Source organism: Vombatus ursinus, unplaced genomic scaffold, assembly GCF_900497805.2.
Source record: "Vombatus ursinus unplaced genomic scaffold, bare-nosed wombat genome assembly UNPS02014863.1, whole genome shotgun sequence".
Lineage (NCBI taxonomy): Eukaryota > Metazoa > Chordata > Mammalia > Diprotodontia > Vombatidae > Vombatus > Vombatus ursinus.
The window spans coordinates 18596670-18610948 of record NW_020954641.1 but is presented as its reverse complement, the minus strand read 5'-3'; the positions used below and the strand labels follow the sequence as shown (position 1 = coordinate 18610948).

Sequence of the window (14279 nt, the reverse complement as noted above, 5' to 3'; positions counted from 1 at the left end):
CTGGAAGGGCCTTGGGCTATCAATGAAAAAAAAAAGGTGAAATTCAAAAGCCAGCAGCAACAACAGCAGAAGCAGTTGTGGTGGTGGTGTGGCTCAGATTCAACATACAGAGAGAGGTTCTCTCATAGCAATCATCCCAGTCTTCAGAGAAATCACAAAGGCAGGAATCCCAGATGACCAGGGAGCTTAAAATTCTGCCACTCTGAGCCAATAGAGCTTTCTAGATACAAGAGTGCCCCTCTTGTGGCAGTCTACTCTGGCACAGACCTAAAACCAAGTCAGGAACTGGTAGGTAGCTCAGATCATGGGAAATTATCAAAATTTGCCCTGCTCCAGACCCCTTGCCAGGCACTGAAATTTTGCAGGTCCCCAACCAGTCCCTGTGATCCTGTAATAATACAATACTCAATACCACCACTTCACAAGAAAGCAGCAACAGGACATCCCAGGACTTCCCTCCAGGAATGTAGTAAATTCCAGTCCTAATATCAAGTCCAAAGTTGGGAAGTAGACTAGAATAAAGGGCAAAAAAAGGGAGAACCTCACCATAATAGTGAGCATTAAGGTGGCAGGAATTCTCAAAACATAAACATAAGAAGATAATGATTCTAAAAATATCTACAAGCAATTAGAAAAAAAACTTCAGCTTGGGTACAAACTCAACTAAAATTCTTGAAGGAGATGAAGTAAAATGTAATTTTTTTTAATAAATGAAATTAATGTTTAAAGAAAAAAATGGAAAAGAAATGGGAGCCATAGAAGAAATAATTTGAAAGAGAATTAATAGTTTGACACAGGAGGTACATAACCTTGCCCAAACATCAAAGTCCCTGAAAATTAGAATGAACTAAATAAAACCAATGACTTTATGAGGAAAGAAGAAATATTAAAATAAAGTCAATATTAAAAAAAAATCAGGAAATATAAAGTAGCTCATAGCAAAAACCACTGATCTGGAAAACAGATGAAAAAGATGAAAACTTGAGAATCATTTGTTTATCTGAATGTTAGGATAAAAACAAAGTACCTAGACATTATATTTAAGACTTAAAAAAAAGAGAAAACTGCCAAGATCTCTTAGAACCAGAGGGGAAAGTAGAAGTAGAAAGTAGAAGTAAAAGTAGAAGTAGAAGGTACTGTTTACCTTTTGAAAGAATTCCAAACTGTAAACTCCCAACCTCATCATAGCCAAAATCTAGAACTTCCAAGTCAAAGAAAAGTTCTGCAGGTAGCCAGAAAGAAAGAATTCAGGTACTGAAGAGCCACTGTCAAGATCACACTTGATTTAGTAATGACCACTATCAAGGAATGAAGAAAACAGAAGATAATATTCCAGAAAGTGCAGCAAAGGGATGTACAGCCAAGAATATGTACCCAGCATAAATGAGAATACTGGTACAGGGGGAAAATAGACCTTTCATGAAATGGAAAACTTTTAAGTATCCTGATAAAAACACCAGAACGCAGGAGTGAATTAAAAAGGATAAACTGTTTATATTCAAATACAAGAAGATGACAGATGTGTCACCACTGAAGTGATCATCATTGATGTTCATAGAGGAGTCCAATTAGACTAGACCTGGCATGGTTTTGTTAGGCCTTAATGATCTTAAGAAAAGAATGGAAAGAGAAGGGATAAGGAATACATTGTTGGGGGAGGAAAAGGAAAGTTAGGGAAATTATATAATTAGGGTACACAAGTAGATTTCTACATAAACAAGGAAGAGGGTATAGAGGGACACAGCAATCACTTGAACCTTACTTTAATGTGACATGGGCAAAAGAAGGAAGAAAAGACATACATATGCACACACATACACACACCACAATTGGGTAGAGAAATACATTTTACTCAAGAGAGAAATATATGGGAAAGACAAGGGAGAGGGTGTATTAAAAAGAGGGTAGATTAAATGAAGGATTAGTCTGTAAGCAAAATAAATTCTAAAACATTTTACCACTTTTGAGGTGACAAAGAATGGGAATCTGAGGAGATACTCATAAATTTGAGAATAGATGAAAAAGTTATGTAGTAGAAATGTGATTAAAAAAACTATTGTGCAAAACTCTTCTCTGTATAATGACCAACCAGGATTCCAGAGGACTAATGATGAAACATACTAGTTACTTCCGGATAAAGGGATGAAGACTCAGAATGAAGAATGAGACAAATTTACTTCATACTTGGCCAATGTGGAAATGTGTTTTCAATGATTGTGCATATTTGCCTTTTGTTTTTCTTGTGTACCAAAAGAAAGTGAAAAGGAAGATTTTGCCAGATTAAAACAAATTGTATATATATGTGTATATATATATATATATATATATATGTATATACTCCAACATACAACTGGGGATGATCGAGATATTTGGCAAGGTATTTTCCATTGACTATTGATATAACAATGATGCTCTTATGTTACAAATATTCCAATATACCATATTCCAATACCAACAACTCAACTATACCATGTGGGTTATAGTAATCTGCAATTTGATCAACCAATGATCACAATTGAAAAATCATACTATGTGCCAAGTATGGTCTCAGTCCTAGGGATACAAATATGAAGTATTAACAGTTCCTGACCTCAAGGAACTTATATTCTAATCAGAGTGACATAAGAGTTTAGGACGATCCATTGACCTGCCTTTTCAAAAAATCAATAATGGTATGGTTGATTTTTTTTGTTATTGTTGTTCTCAGCAAAAAGCGGAAGGGGGAGGAGGAGGTCCATCAATGGAGGCATGGAAGGAAGAAGATAATAAAGCATGATTGGGTGTCTGGGACTGACTAGATATAAAGACCTTTCAGCAATCAGCATAGTCAAAGAGTAGAAACTGGAAAACATTACAAATATTTACAATGGTCTTGAAAAAGAAGGGTCAAAGAACAAGGAAACAGACATGATACCTCAAATGCTGCATTGCACTAGGAGACTGAAAACCTAAGTTATCTTGCATCTGCCACTAACTAGGGATATAGATACAAATAGTTCTGCCACTAATCCTTCTTCCTGTTATTTTCCTCGGGGTTAATTAAAAGGATTGAGGCAACATGGTATGGTGGAAAGTGCACTGTTTTTATAGAGTCAGAGTATATTTAAATTAGGTTCAAATCTTGCCTCTGGCTCTGATTACCTTTGTGACCTTAAGAATTTCATGTAACTTCTTTGGGCCTCAGTTTTTTTGTTTTTTTTTGTTTGTTTTTTAAAATTATGGAGTTTGGAGACTAGGGTCCTGGAAATTAAGGTTGTAGATTTAAGAAAGAAATTTCAAGGTAACAATTTCTGGCTTCATTTCATATAATATATAATGAAATGGGTCAGATCTATAGTCAGGTGATGAAATGTGAAAGCGCTAATGTTACTAAGTAGATGAGGTCTTATTAGTACTAAGCCCTCAAAGTCAGTCATACATGAATCTGAAAGCTGAATCCTCCATTAGTGTACTATTTCTTTCAGTTCCTTTCTCCTTTTTATAGTAAGAAACACCAAGGCAAACATAATAAAAGAAACAAGGGAGCACAGCAGGGTACATATGAAAATAGATCCTGTGGGCTATCTTATTTTTAGCTATCTCTTCACTGAAATGTAGTCACCCACCAATTCCTTAACTCCTAAAGATATTTTGAAACAATTTTGTAATAATTAAATTAACAATATCTCCATCCTCACACCCCTGTTCTGTAAGCAAGATCAAATAAAGGAAATAATCTCCCCTTTTCCAGAGGAGGAAATACTAAAGAGTCATTGTTGAAAGTCACATGGTCAACCATTGCTTAACTGGAAATAAAATTTAAGTGGTTACTGAATGCTCAGGCCTTGAGAATACTTGGTCAAAGACAGACATCCAAATCTACACTGTCTCCTCCTAGGTCCTTGGCCCAGCATATTAAGTCCTCTTCCAGAGGTACTTCACAGGGACAACTTAGAAAATGTGTTTGGATATTATTTCAGTAAATAAAATTTTAAAATGAAAAAAGCCTGATGTCGAGGAAGATTCTATTTTTTTTTATGGGAATAGATAGTATCTAAGTACTTTTCAAGCAAGGGGCTCAGACATTGTGACAGAATCACAAAAGCTTTTCTTTTTTTTTCCAAAATATTTTTATTTATCTCATTAAATGTTTCTCAATGACATGTTTTTTAAAAAAATCTTAACCATTTTTTAAGTTCCAAATTCTCTTCTCCCCTCTCTCTCCTCACATCTTCCTGGTAAAACAAGAAATTTAATATAGATTATATATACAAAGACATACAAAATATATATTTTCATATTAGCTATGTTGCAAAAGAAAACACAGACCAAAAAGGAAAAAAAAAACAGAAAAAAATGTTAAAAGTTTTAATCAAGTGTGCTTCAATCTACATTCAGACTTCATTAGTTCTTTGTCTGGAGGTGGATAGAATTTTTTCATCATGAGTCCTTTACAATTGTCTAGGATCATTGTATCAATGAGAAGAGCAAAGAAATTCACAGTTGATTATCATACAATATTGCTATTACTATGTACAATGTTCTTCTGGTTTCACTTTGCATCAGTTTTTGTTAAGTCTTTCCTGGTTTTTCTGAAAGTATCCTGCTAATCATTTCTTATAACACAATAGCATTCCATTACAATGATGTACCACAACTAGTTCAGCCATTCTGCAATTAATGGGTGTTCTCTCATTTCCATTTTTTGCCACCACAGAAGAGTTACTATAAATATTTTTGTACACATAGGTCCTTCCCCCGCCCCTTTTCTTTTGTCTCTTGGGATACAGACATAGTTGTGGTATTGCTAGGTCAAAGGATATGCAAAGTTTTATAACCCCTTGAACATATTTACAAATTGGTTGAATCAGTTTACAATTCTACCAATTCTGCATTGGTGTCCCAATTTTTCCAGCCTCAGACACTTACTAGCTGTTTGTCCCTGGACAAGTCATGTAACCCTGTTTGTCTCAGTTTCTCCATCTGCAAAATGAGCTAGAGATGAGCTAGAGCAACCAGGGTTGCTGTCAATCTGGGTGCCTGCCCTTTCTCCACTGACATTTCTGAAGCTGAGAATTAAGCTGGAGATTCTATGTCAATAACATAATAAAAAAAAGCAGCATACCCTATTGTCTACAATTTTTTTGATGGATAGGAAAACAAGGAATGATTTGTGTTTTATAAAAATGTAAACTACACTAATATCTTCGCCAAGAAAACCCCAGTCATCTTAAGTACCACCTCTTCCATGAAGCTTTTTGTTTAAATCACACTAACTAGAAAGAATCCCTCCTTCCCTCAATTTCTCAAAAATTCTATTTGACTTCTCCTGAATAGCTATTCATTGAAAAAAAAATTCCTTTTCTATCATCTTAGCCAATCTGATAGGTATGATGTAGCACCTAATAGTTGTTTCATTTCGCATTTCTTTAATCAATAGTGATTTAGAAATTTTTTTGGATAAGGTTGTAGACAGTTCTGCACAGCCAGGTGGTGAAATGGATAGAATCAGAAGAATCTGAGTTCAAATCCAGTCTCAGACACTTAGACTAGATTTTGACCCTGGGCAAGAACCCCTGTTTTCCTTATTTTCCCCATCTGTAAAGTTATCTGTAGAAGGAAAAAGCTAATGACTCCAGTGCATTTGCTCCCCCCCCCAAAAAAAACACAAATGGGGTAACAAAGAATCAGACAAGACTTAAAAATGACTAAATGACAACAAATAGATAACTTTGATTTCTTCTTCTGAAAATTGTTCATATCTCAATACTCTTTCCTTTCACCAATGTTCACCCTATTCATTTCACCACCTAGTTGCCCAAAGCTATTTATTTGGATTTTTCTCACTACAGCCAATAAATTATAACTACAATGGGGGAAGTTAATTTTCTCCCTGGACCCCACAGTTTGCATAACAAATCTAATACTATGAATCCAAAAATGAATTTACAACACCAGCTCTCATGGACATTTACTTTTGGAAGCACTTCAGAAGTAAAAATTATAAGATTTCACAAATGTTGTTTTCTAGAACTCATGGGTATATTTGATTGAAAATCATTTGAAAAAAGATTATATTGGCCATAGAAGGTAAAGACTAAATCTTACTATTTAAATTCAACTTAATTAAATTCAACATATTATTATGAAGTGCCTACTATATTCAAGGCACTTAACCCACAGACAAGGATACAAAAATGAAAACAAATGAGGCTTTGACTTCTAGAGGAGTACAGTGTAAAAGGAAGTTGGGACATGGACAAAAATTAATTCTAATAGAATTGAGAAAATGAATAGCTATTCAGAAGAAAAATAGAATTTTTGAAAAATGGAGGGAAGAAGGGATCCTTTCTAGTTAGTGTGATTTAAAAAAAAGCTTCATGGAAGAGGTGGAACTTAAGATGACTATTGAAAGTGATGAGGGATTTGAATAGATAGATATGGCAGCAGAAGGAAACCATTCCATGAATAGGAAACGGTGTGCATGCAATGACCCAGAGATGAGAGAGAGAGAGCAATATGACATTAGAAAATGATAAATATACAAAGGGAATTTAGAGCATTGAAGCAAAATAAGATGGGAAGAGGTAGACTACCAAATTATAATACATAATATGTGTATGTGTATGTATACATATATACATACAATGCATGAATACACACAAAAACATACATGTATACATGCATATGCATATGAATATTTATAGCTACTTAGCTAAGATAGATAGATAAATGATAGATAGATGGATAGATAGATAGATAGATAGATAGATAGATAGATAGATAGATAGATAGATAGATAGTTTTAGGGTAAAGAGTAGTGGTTGCAAGAGAGCAAGAACCTAACCTGGTTAAAAACCAGAGCACAGACTGCAAAGCCAGAGATCACACTTCTTCCTGGATCACATTACCTTAGAAACACTGAAAATTAAAAGGCCCTCAAACTAGGTGCAAAAATAGCAAGAAATGAAAGCTTGAAGCTTAGGACAGGGATCTTCCCCATTCCTCCCACACCCAGACATTAGCAAAGGTCAACTCAAACATAAAGTACAAAATCAAGAAATAGGTTGGAAAAATTAGCAAATAAACAGAGGAAGACAAAGATATAGAACATCTACAACCAAAGTTTCAAAGAAAAATATAGCTGGGCTACAAGACCAAAAATAATTTCTTCTTTAAAAATATTTTTAAATGAATTAATTTATTTTTAGTTTTCAACATTCACTTCCACAATATTTTGAGTTCCAAATTTTCTCCCCATCTCTCCTCTCTCCCACTCCAAGATGATGTGGACTCTGAATACCCCTTCCCTTAATCTGCTCTCCTTTCTATCACCATCCCTTCTTCTCCTATCCATTTCCCCTTCTATTTTCCTATAGGGCAGGATAGATTTTGATACCACTTTGCCTGTATATCTTATTTCCCAGTTGCCTGTAAAAATATTTTGTAACATTCATTTTTAAAACTTTGATTTCCAAACTTTCTCCCTTTCTCCCTCCCCACCCACCCTCAATGAGAAGGCAAGCAATTTGATATAGGTTATACAGGTATATTCATGCAAAACATTCCCATAATAGTCATGTTGTGAAATACTAACTACAATTCCCTCCATCCTATCCTGCTCTCCCTTTTATTATGATTTTTCCTTTGACACTGTCCCTCTTCAAAAGTGTTTGCTTCTGATTACCCCATCCTCCAAGATGCCTTCTCTTTTATCATCCCCCACTCTCTTATCCCTTTTCCCCCTATTTTCCTGTAGTATAAGATAGATTTACGTACTCAATGGAGTGTGTATGTTATTCCCTTCTTAAGGCAAATCCAATGAGAGTAAGATTCATTCATTCCCTTGTACCTCCTCACTCTTCCCCTCCACTGTAAAAGCTGTTTCTTGCTTCCCTTCCCTTCCCTTCCCTTCCCTTCCCTTCCCTTCCCTTCCCTTCCCTTTTTATGTGAGATAATTTACCCCATTCTATCTTTTCCTTTCTCCTCCTAGTACAATTCTCTCTCCCTCTTTAATTTTATATTTTACATATCATCCCTTCATATTAAACATGAGTTACAAATATAGCCTTTCCATGTAGGAATTTAAATAGTTCAACTTTCATAAGTCCCTTATGATTTCTCTTTCCTGTTTACCTTTTCATGCTTTTCTTGAGTCTTGTATTTGAAAGTCAAATTTTCTTTTCAGCTGTGGTCTTTTCCTCAAGAATGTTTAAAAGTCTTCTATTTCATTGACTATCCATTTTTTCCCCTGAAAGATTACACTAAGTTTTGCAGGGTAGGTGATTCTTGGTTTTAATCCTAGCTCTTTTGACCTCTGGAATATCATATCCCAAGCCCTCTGATCCCTTAATGTAGAAGTGCTAAATCTTGTGTTATCCTGATTGTGTTTCCACAATACTTGACTTGTTTCTTTCTAGATGCTTGCGGTATTTTCTCCTCGACCCAGGAGCTCTGGAATTTGACTATAATATTCCTAGGAGTTTTTTTGGGGGGGATCTCTTTCAGAAGGTGATCGGTGGATTCTTTCAATTTATATTTTACCCTCTGGTTCTAGAATATCAGGGAACTTTTCCTTGATAATTTCTTGAAAGATGATGTCTAAACTCTTTTTTTGATCATGGCTTTAAAGTAGTCCAATAATTTTTAAATTCTTTCTACTGAATCAATTTTCCAGATCAGTTATTTTTCCAATAAGATATTTCACATTTCCTTCTATTTTCTCATTTTTTTGGTTTTGTTTTATAATTTCTTGATTTCTCAAACAGTCATTAGCTTCCATTTGCTCCATTCTAATTTTTAAGGAATTATTTTCTTCCTTGAGCTTTTGGACCTCTTTTTCTATTTGGCCAATTTTGCTCTTTAAGGCATTTTTCTCCTCATTGGCTTTTTGGACCTCTTTTGCCATTTAGGTTAGTCTATTTTTTAAGGTGCTATTTTCTTCAGTATTTTTTGGGTCTCCTTTAGCAAGCTGTTGACTTGTTTTTCATGATTTTTTTGCATTACTCTCATTTCTCTTCCCATTTCTCCCCTCTACTTCTCTTACTTATTTCTCTTACACTGACAGTGTATGTGTTGGGGATCAAGCAGCTGGTCAGAGGGGGACTTTAGGAATCTCCTTGCTGATGCTGAGGAAAGATTATCTTGCCTTCCGCATGCTTGGATCTGAGTCTCAGTCCTCGGTGGGGGTCCTGAGGTGAGGAGGAGTAATGGCATGGCAGAGCTTGTGGTGGCAGTGGAGAGGGAATCCTCCTCACAGTTCCAAGGCAGAAAAGAGTGCTTGTGGTCACTCATAGCCCAGAGCAAAAGCCAGGATAAGAGTAAACACCTCTCCTTTGATCATATTACCTTGAAAAATTGAAAATTTACAGGTTCCTAGAAGTATCTCTGAAAACAGCTGCACAAAACTCCTGAAGCTTGGAACAGTACACTCTCCACACTAGAAGCAGAACTGCACTTTAAGAAAGAGTTTAAAAAGTCAAGTAATCAGTTGGTAAAATAAGCAAATGATAAAAAAAAACTCTAGAATACTCTAGACTATAGAATTTTACTTAGTTTACAAGGAAAATCAAAACATACAACCAGAAGAAGATAGCAAATTCAATGCTCCTACATTCAAAGTATCCAAGAAAAATATGAATTGGTCTCAAGCCACAGAAGAGCTCAAAAAGGATTTTGAAAAACAAGTAAGAGAAGTAGAGGAAAAATTGGAAAGAGAAATGAAAGTGACTTAAGAAAATCATGAAAAATGAGTCAACAGCTTGCTAAAGGAGACTCAAAAAAATACTGAAGGAAATAAAACTTTAAAAATAGACTAACCCAAATGACAAAAGAGGTCCAAAAGGCCAATGAGGAGAAGAATGCCTTAAAAAGCAATTGACCAAATGGAAAAGGAGGTCCAAAAGTTCATTGAAGAAAATAATTCCTTAAAAATTAGAATGGAGCAAATGGAAGCTAATGACTCTATGAGAAATCATGAAATTATAAACCAAAACCAAAAAAATGAAAAAAAAATTGAAGATAATGTGAAATATTTCATTGGAAAAACAACTGACCTGGAAAACAGTGTTGTGAAAGAATAATCAGAACAAAAGGGAAAAACCATGAGAAAGAAAACAAACAAACAAACAAACAAAAGAAAATAGTATGTTTCAATTTGCATTCAGACATCAAATTTCTTTCCCTAGATGTATATCATATTTTCTACCATGAGTCTTTTGGAATTGCCTTAGATCCTTGCATTTCTGAGAAGAGCTAAGTCTAATAAAGTTAGCCATCACACAATGTTGCAGTTACTGTGTACAATGTTTTCTTCATTGTGCTTACTTCTCTCACCATGACTTCATGCAAGTCTTTCCAGGTTTTTCTGAACTCCTCCTGCTCAACATTTTTTTTTTTTATGGAACAGGAATATTCTATTACATTCATATGCCAAAACTTGTTCAGGCATTCTGAAACTGAAGGGCATCCCTTAAATTTCCGATTATTGGCCACCAGAAAGAGGGATGCTGTACATGTTATTGTACATGTGGGCCCTTATCTCTTTTTTGTGATCTCCTTGAGATACAGCCCTAATAGTCATATTGCTGGATCAAAGGGTATGCATGGTTTTATATTCCTTTACACATAGTTCCAAATAACTCTCCAGAATGGTTTGATCAGTTCAAAACTCCACAAACAATACATTAGTGTTCCAATTTTCTGACATCTCCAACATTTATCATTTTCCTGTTTTGTCATGTTAGCCAATCTGATATGTGTGATGCAATACCTAAGAGTTGTTTTGATTTGCATTTCTCTAATCAATAGTGATTTAGAGCATTTTTTCATATGATTATAGATAACTTTAATTTCTTTACCTCAAAACTGCCTGTTCATATCCTTTGACTATTTATCAATTGGGGAATGACTTGCATTTTCATACATTTCATTCTGTTCTCTCTATATATTTAGATATGAGGCCTTTATCAGAGATGCTGGTTGTAAAAAATATTTCCCAACTTTCTGCTTCCCTTCCAATCTTGATTGCATTGGTTTTGTTTGTGCAATTTTTTAAAATTTAATGTAATAAAAATTATCCATTTTGCATTTTATGATGTTCTCTGTCTCTTGTCATAAATTCTTCCCTTCTACATAGATCTGACAGGTAAACTATTCCTTGTTCTCCTAATATGCTTATACCATCACCCTTTATGTCTAAATTGTGTACCCATTTTGACCTTATCTTAATATTTGGTCTGAGATATTGGTCAATGCCTAGTTTCTGCCATACTATTTTCCAGTTTCCCAGCAGTTTTTGTCAAATAGTGAGTTCTTATCTGAGAAACTGGAGTCTTTGGGTTTATCAAACAGTAAATTACTACAGTTATTGACTACTGTGTCTTACATACCTAACCTATTCCACTGATCAGTTACCACTCAATTTCTTAGCCATTACCAAGTGGTTTTGATTATTGATCTATAATAATATAGTTATATATCTGGTACAGCAAGGTCACCTTCCTTTGCATTTTTTTTTATTAATTCCCTTGATATTCTGGACTTTTTGTTCTTTCAGATGAATTTTGTCATTTTTTTCTAGCTCTATTAAGTAATTTTTTAGTAGATTGATTGGCCTGGCACTGCATAAATAAATTAAGGTAGAAATATCATTTTCATTATTTTAGCTTGGCCTGTCCATGAGCAAATGGTATTTTTTCCAATTGTTGAGATCTGACTTTATTTGAGTGAAAAGTATTTTGTAATTATTTTCATAGAGTTACTGAATTTGTCTTGACAGGTAGATTCCCAAATATTTTATATTGTCTGCAGGAACTTTAAATTATATTTCTCTTTCTATCTCTTGCTCCTGGGCTTTGTTAGTAATATATAGAAATGCCAATGATGTATGTGGGTTTATTTTTATATCCTGCAACTTTGTTAAAGTTGTCAAATTATTTCAAGTAGTTTTTTTTTTAGTGGATTATCTAAATATACCATCATATAATCTACAAGGAGTGATAGCTTTTTGTTCTTCTTTGCCTATTCTAATTCCTTCAATTTCTTTTTCTTCTATTATTGCTAAAGCTAACATTTCTGATGCAATATTGAATAGCAGTGGTGATAATGAACAACCTTCTTTTGCCTTCATCTTACTGGAATGCTTCTAGCTTATCTCCATTACATATAATGTTTGCTGATAGTTTTAGATAGACACTACTTCTCATTTTAAAGAAAACTCCATTGATTCCTATGCTGTCTAGTGTTTTTAATAGGAGGGGATACTGTATTTTGTCAACAGCTTTTTCTGTATCTATTAAGATAATCATGATTTCTGTTAATTTTGTTACTGATATGGTTAATTATCTTGATGTTTTTCTTAATACTGAACCAGCTCTGTATTCCTTGTATAAATCCCACCTGGTCATAGCATGTTATCTTCATGATAAGTTTCTGTAATCCTTTTGTTAATATTGTATTTAAAAATTTTGCAACTATATTGATTAAAGAAATTGGTCTATAATTTTGTTTTTCTATTTTGGCTCTTCCCAGTTTAGGTATCAGCACCATATTTGTTTCATAGGAAGAATTTGATATGACTCTTTCTTTGCCTATTTTTCCAAATAGTTCATATAATATTAGAATTAATTCTTCTTTAAATGTTTGGTAGATTTCACTTGTAAAATTTTTTCCTAGGGAGTTCATTGATGGTTTGTTCAGTTTCTTTTCCTGAAATGGGTTTATTTAAGTATTTTATTTCTTCCTCTCTTAATCTGGGTAATTTATGTTTTTGTAAATATTCTTCCATTTCACTTAGGTTGTCAGATTTATTGGCATACAGTTGAGAAAAATAGCTCCTAATGATTGTTTTAATTTCCTCTTCATTGGTGGTGGATTCATTCATTCATTTTTGATACTGGTAATTTGATTTTATTTAATCAAATTAACCAAAGGTTTGTATATTTTATTGACTTTTTTCATAAAACCAACCCTTAATTTTACTTATTAGTTCAATAGTCTTCTTAATTTCATTTTTATTAATCTTTCCTTTGATTTTTATAATTTATGATTGGGTATATATTTGGGGATTTTATTTTTTTTCTTCTATCTTTTTTAGTTGCATGCCCAATAAATTGATTTCCTTTTTCTCTATTTTATTCATGAAGCATTTAAGATATAAAATTTCTTCTAAGAATTGCTTTGATGCATCCCATGAGTTTGTTATATTCTCTTATTATTGTCATTCTCTTGGATGAAGTTATAGATTGTTTCAATGATTTGTTGCTTGACCCACTCATTCTTTAAGATTATATTATTTAGTTTCCAATAATTTTTAGTCTATGTTTCTATGGCCTTTATTTCATGTATTTTTTTTTTTTTTTGCATTATGATCTGAAAAGGATGCATTTAATATTTCTGCCTTTCTACATTGGACTGGGGGGTTTTTATGCCCTAGTACATGATCAGGTTTTTTTTGTTTGTTTGTTTGTTTTTTTGTAGGAAGGTATATTCCTTTCTATCACCATTCAATTTTCTCCAAAGGTCTAAATATCTAATTTTTCTAAAATTCTACTCACCTCTTTAACTTTGTTCTTGTTTGTTTTGTGCTTAGATTTGTCTAGTTCTGAGAGGAGGAGGTTGAAGTCCTCTACTAGTATAGTTTTACTATCTATTTCTTCCTGTAACTCACTAATTTTATCCTCTATGAATCTGGATCCTATGCTACTACTTGGTGCCCATATGTTTAGTATTACTGTAACTTCATTGTCTATGGTACTTTTTAGCAGGATATAGTTTCCTTCCTTATCTCTTTTAATTAGATCTATTTTGTTTTGCTTTGTCTGAGATCAGGATTGCCACTCATGCTTTTTTCTTTTTTCACTTCATCTGAAGCATGATATATACTGCTCCAGTCTTTTACCTTTACCCTGTGTGAATCTCTCTGCTTCAAACTTGTTTCTTGTAAAGTAGGATTATGGTTTTTAATACAATCTGCTATCCTCTTCTGTTTTATGGGAGAGTCCATACCATTCACATTCACAGTTATGATTACTAACTGTGTCTTTCTCTCAATTCTATATAGTCCCATTTATGCTTTTCTTTCTCTTTTCTCCCTTTCCTTCCTCAACAATGGCTTTTTTTTCTGATCACTGTCTCCCTCAATCTGCCTTCCCTTCTAGTAGCCCCCTCCCTTTTCTTTCCACTTTCCTTTACCATTTCCTATAAGGTCAGATAGGTTTCTATCTCCAATTGAGTTTGTATGTTATTCCCTCTTTGAACCAAATCTGGTAAGAGTTAGATTCAAACAATGCTCATCTCCC

The 14279-nt window shown here is 33.9% G+C and overlaps 1 pseudogene; it reads left to right on the top strand.

The window, feature by feature from the left end:
* The first annotated feature begins 9134 nt into the window (after positions 1-9134).
* The window catches only part of LOC114027605, a 57738-nt pseudogene continuing 52593 nt past the window's right edge, over positions 9135-14279 (top strand).